General features: G+C 42.0%; 1 pseudogene; it reads right to left on the bottom strand.

Moving 5' to 3' along the window:
- Positions 1 to 1,726: 1,726 nt before the first annotated feature.
- Positions 1,727 to 3,255, bottom strand: LOC114491562 (annotated as a pseudogene).
- Positions 3,256 to 10,670: the final 7,415 nt, after the last annotated feature.

Here is a 10,670-nt window from a genome sequence, read left to right on the forward strand (position 1 = left end):
CACCCCATTCGCAATGGTATCTGTAATCATGCTCTTTTTCATAAGGTCATATACACCTTTACTTCAAATTTTATATTACACGTTACTCCCTCCAGATGAACTGTTGAACACCAAATTCTTGGTTCATACAAATGGCACCTTTGAAAGGGGAAATTTCAACTCAGTCTCTGGTGGCATTGTTCCAAGCTAGTTTCTTTCCACAATCATAACAACTCCCAAAACCTTCACTTTTAAGATGAAATCTTTCCACCAAAATGGGTGGTCACATTTGGTTTTCTACCATCTACGTGTATAAGGGGGAGGCAGCAAGAAAGACAAAAACGAAAAGGCAGCCATTAAACTAAAGTCATCAACTGCACAGAAGAGAAATTTAGCTCATGGCAACTTTTAATAAAAAGGCACATAGGGTCTATGAATAGCCAGATGCTTGAGTCATTAGTGAATTTGCTAAGAAAATGAAGCTGGTCTGATATGGCCAAGTGGAACTATATCATTATCATTACACTCCATACTTTACATTGAATATTCTAAGCCAATGGGATATGGGTTATATTTTAGAGTCCCAATGAGCACATGTGGACACTTACCATTTTCACTAATTTACTGGGCTTAGTACAATCAATTTTCTTACTCACACTGTTTCATGAGTCCTTTTCCATTAATCTATGCGTATGACAAGTGTTAAATTTGTTAAATGACAAGACTTTTCTAAGGTACAGTTGAAAATGCTATGAAAAGAATACCCACTTGTTTTGACTGCAAAGATACAAATTGAATGCAGAGGTTTCTCAAAGGGAAAAGGCTCAAATTTCTTCTTCCCACCACCTCTGCCACGTATGATTTCCCAAAGACCTCACTTCAAGTAGCTTCTCCATGAAAGAATGAAACCAAAGAACAAAAAATTGAGCTCAGGGACACCTGGGATCAAAAATGCAAGAAAATATTAACAGGCAAGCAATGGACCAAATACCCAAGGGTCAGGTTCATGAATTCAATTACAGGAGGTGAGGCTTTCATTGAGGAGGAGGGTTTTGGGCATAAAAATAATTGTCACAGAAATCATTGCTTTTTGAGACTTTGGATACTTTTACAGTTTAATCCACAATCTTTTTTTTTTTTTAATATCATGTGGGAGGTAGAACTTTTTTTTTAGATTTTATTTATTTATTTTTAGAGAGGGAAGGGAGGGAGAAAGAGAGAGAGAGAGAAACATCAATGTGCAGTTGCTGGGGGCTGTGGCCTGCAACCCAGGTATGTGGCCTGACTGGGAATCGAACCTGCGACACTTTGGTTCGCAGCCCGTGCTCAATCCACTGACCTATGCCAGCCAGGGCTACAAACAATCTTTATAGTGGATTATTTTTAATGAAATCATAACTTGTAAAGGGTATATATAGAAAACCCAGGAAACAAGTAAACTGGCCATTGCGGATGGCCTTAAATTGCATCATTGCAGGTGAAAAGACGGGAGGTAGAAGATAACTTGAAAGAACTAATGCAACATTGGATTCAAACATATAGCTCCTGTGCCTACTTAAAACATAGTTTTGGAAACGAAACCCAACATTTCCCGTAACCAGAGAGACAGTTACAATAAAGCTTGCCATGAAAGCCCTGACATCGTGCTTGACACGGGGCGGTAGGAAGACGTAAGAACCAGGACACGCGAGACGTGACATTTTCTCTGAAGCTCCTGTTTGCTTTGCCGAGTGTGAAGCTTCAACGTTCAGTCGCCTTCTTCAGCTTCAGTCTCAGATTCCTCTTGAGCACTTTTGAGCCACTCGCAGACTTTTTCATTTGTTCAAGGAAAACACATTTTCCCTTTGCACCATGTGCATCTTCAGACCACTTCAGAATGGGCTCTTCGCCCCAGACTTCAGCTTTATAAAAAAGCACCACTATTTTCTGGAAGGCTTTCATGAAATGACTGTTATCCTAGCAATAGTCCTGAACCTTCCGCAACAGAGCCAGCTCAGACTGACCTTGAACAGTAAAGGCAGCAAGCAGAAGGCTGAACCTCTCCAAGTGCTTGATGTTTGCTCCGCTGTAAGCTCCTCTTTCTGTCTGTTCCACGATGCTCGTCACACTGGACCAGACTATTCCAATGACCATGGGTTCTGGGATGCTGCTGCTGCTGTTTTTGTTTTCATCTTTTTCTTGACACACAAAATTATATTCTTAAGTGGATCACCACAGGACATCTGAAGTTCTTGCCATTTTTTCTGGAGTTCCTGATGAGCTCCTACAGTTTGCTGATTCTGAACATATTCTGAAATCTCCATGAAGTTTACTTATAAAGTGTTCAATACTTATAAAGTGTTCAATGCTTTTTTTCACTTTGGCTAATATAAGTTTTATTATTTTATTTTATTTTTCCATTGCCATTTAGTCCTCTTACACCCCCTCCCCCCAGCAATCGCCTCACTGTTGTCCGTGTCCGTGAGTTCGTTTCCCTTTTGCTCAATCCCTCCACCCCCTGACCCCCCCCTCAGCATGTTGTTTATTGGCAGGAAAAGCCCCACCAGCCTGTTACCCATGCCGATTCTCCAAAGACTTGCAGTTACTACCGCAGTGATATCTTTTTCCTTTACCCACGATTTAAAGAGCTTTATGGCAAAAGCTGCTGCAACCCCTTCTTTGGCCAAATCCTCACTCTAAAGGCTATTAAGGATGGATGCATTGAGTGTTCCATTAGCCAGAAGAACACCGGTCCACACGGCCAATTTGTTCCTCTGCGACGCTGAAAAATCCTTTGAGAAGAGCAGCAGGTTTTTACTTCATCTTTCAAACCTTTCTCCAGGTATTTGTAGCACCCGATTAGCTTGTTAAAACCCTGAGCAAATGTGTGCGCGGTCTCCAGGTCTCCCTGTGCTGGGAACACACTGACATCTGTACGTATCATGGCATCTGCACCCTGGACCAGTAATGAACTTCTGCTCCAGGAACATCAAGAAACCTTGCTACTGCTTCTACATCAGTACCAGTTCCAGCGGAGTTCTGACACTGAGTGGGGTCAAACTTCTCTTTTGCATCTATTTTTATGGTTTGAAAATCCTGGCCTGATAGCATTGGCTTTTGCTGCTTTTCATTATTCGTAAAGGACACCCCCATCGCCAACGCCGGCAGCCTCCCCAGGAAGCCAACCGCAGGCGCCGAGGCACTTGGGGCCCCGGCCCAGCCACAGACATACATCCGCCCACCCCCCCCACCAGTGACCGGAGTCAACTGTCGTCTTGTCACCACCAGTGCAGCCATGGGTCCAGCTCCGGAACTGAGAGGCAGAGTGAGGAGTGGGCACATGTGCGGGCCTCTGCCTGTGCGTGTCCCTATCTCGTTCCTGAGAATGGTCGAAATGATAAAATATTTCCTAAGTATTGACACTGTTAAACAGTGGTTACCTTAGTAATCTATTTATAAATCTGCAATGTTCAAAAAAGTCTTATAGAATCTAATTCTGTATATCGTTATTTGGTGATATGCCAAAATAGATTCCTGTGGTGAAATAAGATTGTATCAGTTATACACGATTTTGAAAGGGGGGGTTAGATCTTAACAGAACCTTTTGGATAATAGCATCAGGTACAGTTCTCTAGGAAAATATGCTTGCCTCACTTTAATAAAAATGCTCATTTTTGAGGACTGTTGGATAAAGCACGCCTAGTTTTACATGGATAGAAACAAGCATGGTGGATTCTGGTTGCTCGCCCTGGGTCCCCCTCAGGGCCAGTGCACTCACCCCCAGCGGCTGGAAATACTGGCAGCTGGATGCTCACAGATGTGCCCTCACTGGGCAATCCCCTCACCTCCAGGGAATTCCCCCAAACTGAGGCTGACCGGTGGCCTGTGACTGCACAATGACAGAGTATAAAGGCTCCCCTCCCTTGTCTCAGTTTGAGACATCTTGAGGACCATTCCACTCTAGGGCTCCCTGTAGGATCAGCTAAGAAATCGGCTGCATCCACAAAGCAGGTTAACTTCTCTCTGTGTTCTGCCCTGCCCCCATTTCCTCCCCATTTCCTGCTAAGACAATGCACGTGACATCAACAGATACGTAAATGTTCGGATGGAGTTCTGAGCCATTCATTTCTGTGTGACCGAAAGTATGTTTCCCTCCGAGGGGAACTGGAAATTTCATTCACAAATTACTGAGTCTCAATTTATTTTCCAGGTATATGAGAATCCTTTATTATGAACCCTTCTTTTTCTGAAAATCGTTCTCAATCTTTTAGTCTATAAAATTCACAGGAGAGAAAACCACGTGCAGCACCTGCCGTCATTTCTAATATGGCAATGAACTTTTACCTAAATTCAAAACTAAGTCTCTCCCAGGTATGCAACTCATCGGCAGCAGAGCTCAATTTCAGGCTTGTTTTGTCTGACCCCAAAGTCTGGCTGCTTTCTGCTGTATGTTACTGTACAATTAGCAACGAATCCGTGCATAGAGAAGAAAACCAAAAGCCATTTTCTTTGTTTCAACAAATTGTGTTAAAGTATATCCATTTCAAATTGCATTGAAATATACCTAAATGAACTATCAGTTTATCCAAAACATGCCTCATCCCTGAGCAAATGGGGCACGTAATAATGTAGGTTTGTACGCACGTGTGCACATACAATCATACTGAACAGCTGACGTGAAGCAAGAGTTTTCCTGGCCAACCCTCTCAGCTTTAAAGCAGAAGAAACTGAGGTCTGGAGTAAAGGAGAGATTTGCTCAAGCCCCACAGATAATGCTAGGATTTAGTCTGACTTCCCAGAACCAAACTTGAAGTCAGTCGGCCTGTCAGTCAGACCCGTGGCGGGGAGCACAGAGAGTGATCGTCAGCCCTACCCCGCAAAAAAATCATTTATGTATGAAATTACATTAGAATTGTTTGAGATAGGCCACACGCCTCATTTGATTTCTAAAAATTTAATTAAACACCTTCTCAGGGACACAGGACATGCATAAAAGCTAAGAATACATGTCATCTGGACTGTGTAAAAACACTGCCTTTCACTCTCCTCTCACACCAGTGAGCACCGTGATTTAATAAACCATCAGTAAGAGATCAATCAACCATCCAGCAGTCTAAAAATCTACCATTAGAAGAAACATTTAATACTGCAATGCAGACTGAAACAAAACAAACACACAGATTGGCATCACCAGCAATTTCATCAGGAAAGGGTTTCATAAACATCTTTTTTTTTTTTGCTTATCTTTTTATAGATTCAATCAGCACCACCTTCACAGAAATCATGCATGCAGATGCCATGGCAACCGCCACATTGTGCGCAGACACGCACACGAGATCAACATGCTTAAATGCTTAACAACTATAACTCACGCCCACTTACTTCTATTAGACTTGAATTCTAGCTATAAAAATAGCAACAATGATACGTGGTGGGTTTTTTGCCATAGGCGCTCGCTCTGTTACGAATGTTTTAGATGATGTAAACAACGTGGTCGTGGAAAGTGCGAAAACAAAATCCCAAAGGGAGGAGCGAACCATTCGGCACGAGTCTAGATCTATTCCCCATGAACTGAGTCTCTGGGGCTTTTATTGCAGGTGAACCTCTGCCCAGTCCTGTGCAGCTCCCACGAGGTCTTTATTGGTAATAAAAGAATTGGCAGAACATGGGATCAGTATTTTTCTTCCCAAAAAGTAAACAACTGCTTTAATTTTTAAACTGTTCTCACCACTTAAAATAAATGGTTTTGGGAGCCAGTTTCGGAAGACAAATGTCTTGATTTGAGTGACTGTTCAAGAGTCATGTTCCCAAGGTGGCCTTGGTTTTCTTTCCTTCTCGAACACCTGATGGACTTGGATGTAGAATAGATCTAATACTATACCCTTGCAATGCCAGCTATTTACTTTTATTTTTTTTAAGATTTTAAATATTTACTTTTAGAGAGAGGGGAAAGGAGGGAGAAAGAGAGGGAGAGATACATCAGTGTGCGAAAGATACGTGGATTGGTTGTTTCTTGATTGCCTCTCACACGCCCCCTACTGGAGACCTGGCCTGCAACTCCGATGTGCCCTGGCTGGGAATCGAAGCAGCAACCTTTTAGCTCACAGGCCTATATTCATTCCACTGAACCAAACCAGCCAGGCTTCAGCACTTTAAAAAGGGTAAAACATTCTGGACACTCTGATAGGGACAAGGGATACAAAAAATATATTCACACAGGGTTTATGGCCATGTTCTGCCAAGTTTTACAATACTGACCAGTTACAACAGAATGACCCCTGGCAGTTGTTAAAATGCTGAGTCCTGGGTCTCACAGCAGCTCCACTGTATCAGAAGCTAAGGTGTTTTAGTACTGATGAAGAAAGCGGTCCTTTGGAAAAATACCGAAGGCGGGAGCACAGATGGGAAGCGGAGAGGACCCATCAGTCACCCGGAGTCCACGTGAACTTGTAACGGGATGAGATCTGGATGTTCGCTAAGCTGAGGAGCATCATGCCGTGCTGTGGCTTTGTTAAACAGCTCCTGGTGGGGAAATGTTTCTTGAAGATAAAGACAATAATTAGGGAGTGTAAGCAGAGGCAGGAGTTATAAAACAGCCATTCGAGGAGGTACAATTTTGCTCCTACTTGCTGGATCAAAGTGTCTTATCAATTGTAACCACACAATGAAAGCCACAACAGTAATTAGAGTCCATTTTTATAACTCCTTACAGTTTGAAACACTTACTGTATAATGCACATGGAGATGGGCACGGAAGGTTTAAAGAGCCGAGTCCTAGAAAGTCATGAGAGGCAGTTTCATCTTCATCTGCTAAATCGACTCTGAGATCCATTAAGTCTTGAAGTCTCTACCTCCTGAAACACTCCTGGTTCATATGAAAGCACTCAATAAATAGTTGCTGAATAATGAATGAATGAATGAAGAGTATAGCAAAAGAGGAAATAACTGGGAGGGAACGAGGGAAAGGCACTTTCCTAGGTAATATCTGGCAGTACATCGCTCCCTTGTCCGTGCAAGTCAAGCACCTGAAGGACAGCGGTGGGGATGCTGGGGTGGGGGCACCCCGGGCAGCTCTGAGAAGGCTGAGGTCCCTGTGGAATGGAGGGCCCCAGCTACTGACGTGGTGTGCACATGGACTTGTTCAGTAGCAAACAGGAAAAGAGTTAGCTATGGTTATAGAAATTCAGTTGCCGACCCTGTCATTGTAAGCATTGGCCTCCTCTGGGCAGAAAAATTGCTACAAGAAAGTCCATTGAAAGCTGACATGACCCAGCCTAGGACCTTAAGGACAGCAGAGGTGTTTCCTTGGACCACGGATGTCTGAGTCTGTCACCCATGCTTCCAAGGACGGGAGTCCGTTTTCAACACCAGCGTCATTCTGGTTATGTCTGCATTAAATGTAGGTCGAAGTGTGTGTATGTGTGAAAGAGAGTGCGCAACACTAGTTGGCTAATACATGCCTGATCATTCTAAAAACTGACTTCCAGTATCGTTGAAACCAAATCCCAGGACCACACTGGGGAGGCGCTGGTGCCCAGAGGGTACAAGGCACTTGAGCAATACTCTCCCCGCCTCCCTGCCGCTGCCAAACGGACGCCCAAAATGGCACAACATCACATGCACAGTTGTCTTCGTGAAGATTATAAGAGTACAGGAAGGTTAACTCGTGTAGGCTTAAGTATTCCCGTTTTATAAAAGAGGCAGTCGAGATACAAAAATACAGAAAGTTCACAAAGCTTATAAGAACTAGAGCAGAGGCTTAATCTTAGGTCTTCTAATTTTAAAATCCCTTTAAAAAAAAAATACAAAATTCGGTAATAGAGTAAGGTTAGCTATTTTAATACAGAATTTTGTATTTTTCCCCAATATGTTCTTTAAAATGTCATGCTCTAATTTTATGCCTGGAGCTTGGCAGAGGTTCACTGTGAAAAGCCCAGATAAAGGTCTATTTTACAATGCCTTGTAAAGAAATGTGAAGTCAGAGACGAACACCATCTACCCAAAGTTCAGATTCCATGCGTTTTGATGTGTGAAAAAAAAAACAGAGAAATATTGGAAGTTTCTATGCGAGACTTCTATATGTAAGGGCAAGTCACATCAATAAGGAACTGAAAAAATACATGGTTTGTATTGGGGAAACCTGACAGAGAGCATCTTAACAAAGTGATCCAAGTTAACCTCACGAGGAAGGAGACATTGGAGTTGGTTGCCTCCTCACGGGCTACTCTGACAAGGCCACAACATCTTCTGTAGCGTTTTGTCCAAAAATGCGTACCCAGAATTTCATGAGAACAGTCATCCCCATACACTACAAAATAACTAGTGCATACTGTTTAAAAATACACCCTTGATACTTACATATTTCTTAATTTACTTGTATTTCGCTTACAACCTTATGTTGGTTATATTAGTTTCAGGTGTGCAATATAGTGATTCAACATTTTTACACCTTACAATGTGGCCATCCCACCCATCCTGGCAACCATCTGTCACCAGTGAACTCATCAAAACATTGTTGACTACATTCCCCTTCCGCTTTTCAGCCATCTCCCGAACCCCAACCCTCTGGTAACCATTCCTTTGGTTTCTGTTTCTATGAGTAGGTTTTCATTTGTCTGTTTTGTTTTAGATCCCACATATAAGTAAAACCAAACAGGACTGGTCTTTCTCTGCCTGACTTATTTCACTTAGTATAATATTCTCTACGTTCATCCATGTTGTCTCAGATATCAAGATATCATTCCTTTGCCCTGGCTGGCATAGCTCAGTGGACTGAGCGCGGGCTGGGAACCAAAGTGTCCCAGGTTCGATTCCCAGCCAGGGTACATTCCTGGGTTGCAGGCCATAACCCCCAGCAACCGCACATTGATGTTTCTCTCTCTCTCCCTCTCTAAAAATAAATAAATGAAATATTAAAAAAAAAGGTTTAAAAAAAAAAAAAGATATCATTCCTTTTTGCTGCTGCACAATAGTCCATTGTACAGATACCACATCTTTGTTGTTCATTTATCTATCTGTGGACACCTAGGTTGCTCCCATATCTCGGCTATTGCAAATTATGCTGCAATAAACACAGAGGTGCATATATCTTTTTGAATTAGAGTTTTCATTTTCTTTAGATAGACACCCAGAAGTGGAATTGCTAGGTTGTATAACTATTTTTAGTTTTTATGAGGTATCTCCATACTGTTCCCCAGAGAGGCTGCAGCAGTTTGCAGTCCCACAGACAGCAAGTGCACAAGGGTCCTGCACTGTGTCCCTCTTCACATTCTTCCCAACACGAACATTTGTGAAGTTTTTAGTAAGAGTCATTCTGATTGGTGTGGGTGGGTATCTCTCACTGTGGTTTTGACTTGCATTTACCTGATGATTAGTGATGACGAGAATCTTTTCCTATGACTGTTGGTCATTTGTTTGTCTTCTTATCATGTGTTCTGCCTGTTTTTCAATCAGAATGTTTTTGTTTATTGAGTTGTATGAGTTTCTTAGGTATTTGGGATATAAGCCCTTCATTGGATATTGGATATAACATTTGAGATTATATTCTCCCAGTCAGTAGGTTGCCATTTCGTTTTGTTGCAGCTCTGATTTGCTGTGCACAACCTTTTCAGTTTGATTTAGTCCTATTTATTTTTTTTCCTTGCTCAAGGGAATGTATCCAAAAAGGTATTACTCAGACTGATGTCAAATAGTTTACTTCCTATGTTTGCTTATAGAAGTTTATAATTTTGGCTTACATTCAAGTCTTACCCATTTTGTGTTTATTTTTGTATATAATTTAGGAGAGTGGTCCAGTTTCATTTACTTTTTGCATGTATCTGCCCAGTTTTCAAAGTACCATTTGTTGAAGAGACTCTCATTACTCCAGTGTATATTTTTACCTCCTTTGTCATAGATTACTTGACCACGTAAGTGAGGGTTTATTTCTGGGCTCTCTATTCTGTTCCATTGATCTATGTGTCTGTTTTTGTGCCAGTACCATCCTGTTGTGATTATTATAGCTTTGTAGTATAGTTTGAGATCAGAGAGCCTGATACCTCCAACTTTGTTCTTTTTCCTCAAGATTACTTTCACTATTTTGGGTCTTCTGTAGTGCCATATATATTTAAAGAGTATTTGTTCTAGTTCTAAGAAAATTCAAGGTACTTTTTAAGATGGTAAGACAGATTTTATTCAGGACCAGATAGATATAGAGACTACTACCATGGGATTTTGTAAGGGTAGGAGTGGGAAAAGATCGGGTTCGACTCCAAATGTATCATGAGCAAGTGGGAATTTATAGCCAAGGAACCGGGTAGGGTCAGTATATGAAAAACATTGTTAAGAGTAAACATCAGAGATAAGAAGCATTTCTGGCAGATCTAACCTCACAGGACTCTTGCTGAAGACAAGCCAGGGCGATCAGGCATCACCTGGAGAATAACGGAGAATGAGAGACCTGCTCAGGTATTGAGGGTGATCAGAGATCGACGGTGGGAATTCTGCTTCAACCACCTTAGCAGGGTTGTTGCTAAAACTGGATTTTACAGGAAAGTGCACGGATGGTGCTGGGAGAAGTTTCAGGAGCCTGACTAAAGTTTGATCAAGCAAACTGTCTTTATCCACGCTTTTCCAATGGCTCAAGGCCAGCTGGAACTCTTTTTATTGACTTAGGAACTTTAGGAACTGGTCCGGGTTAAGGAGACATGACAACTAAACTCAACAAGATATTG

Source organism: Phyllostomus discolor, chromosome 1 (assembly GCF_004126475.2).
Source record: "Phyllostomus discolor isolate MPI-MPIP mPhyDis1 chromosome 1, mPhyDis1.pri.v3, whole genome shotgun sequence".
In the NCBI taxonomy this organism is placed as follows: domain Eukaryota; kingdom Metazoa; phylum Chordata; class Mammalia; order Chiroptera; family Phyllostomidae; genus Phyllostomus; species Phyllostomus discolor.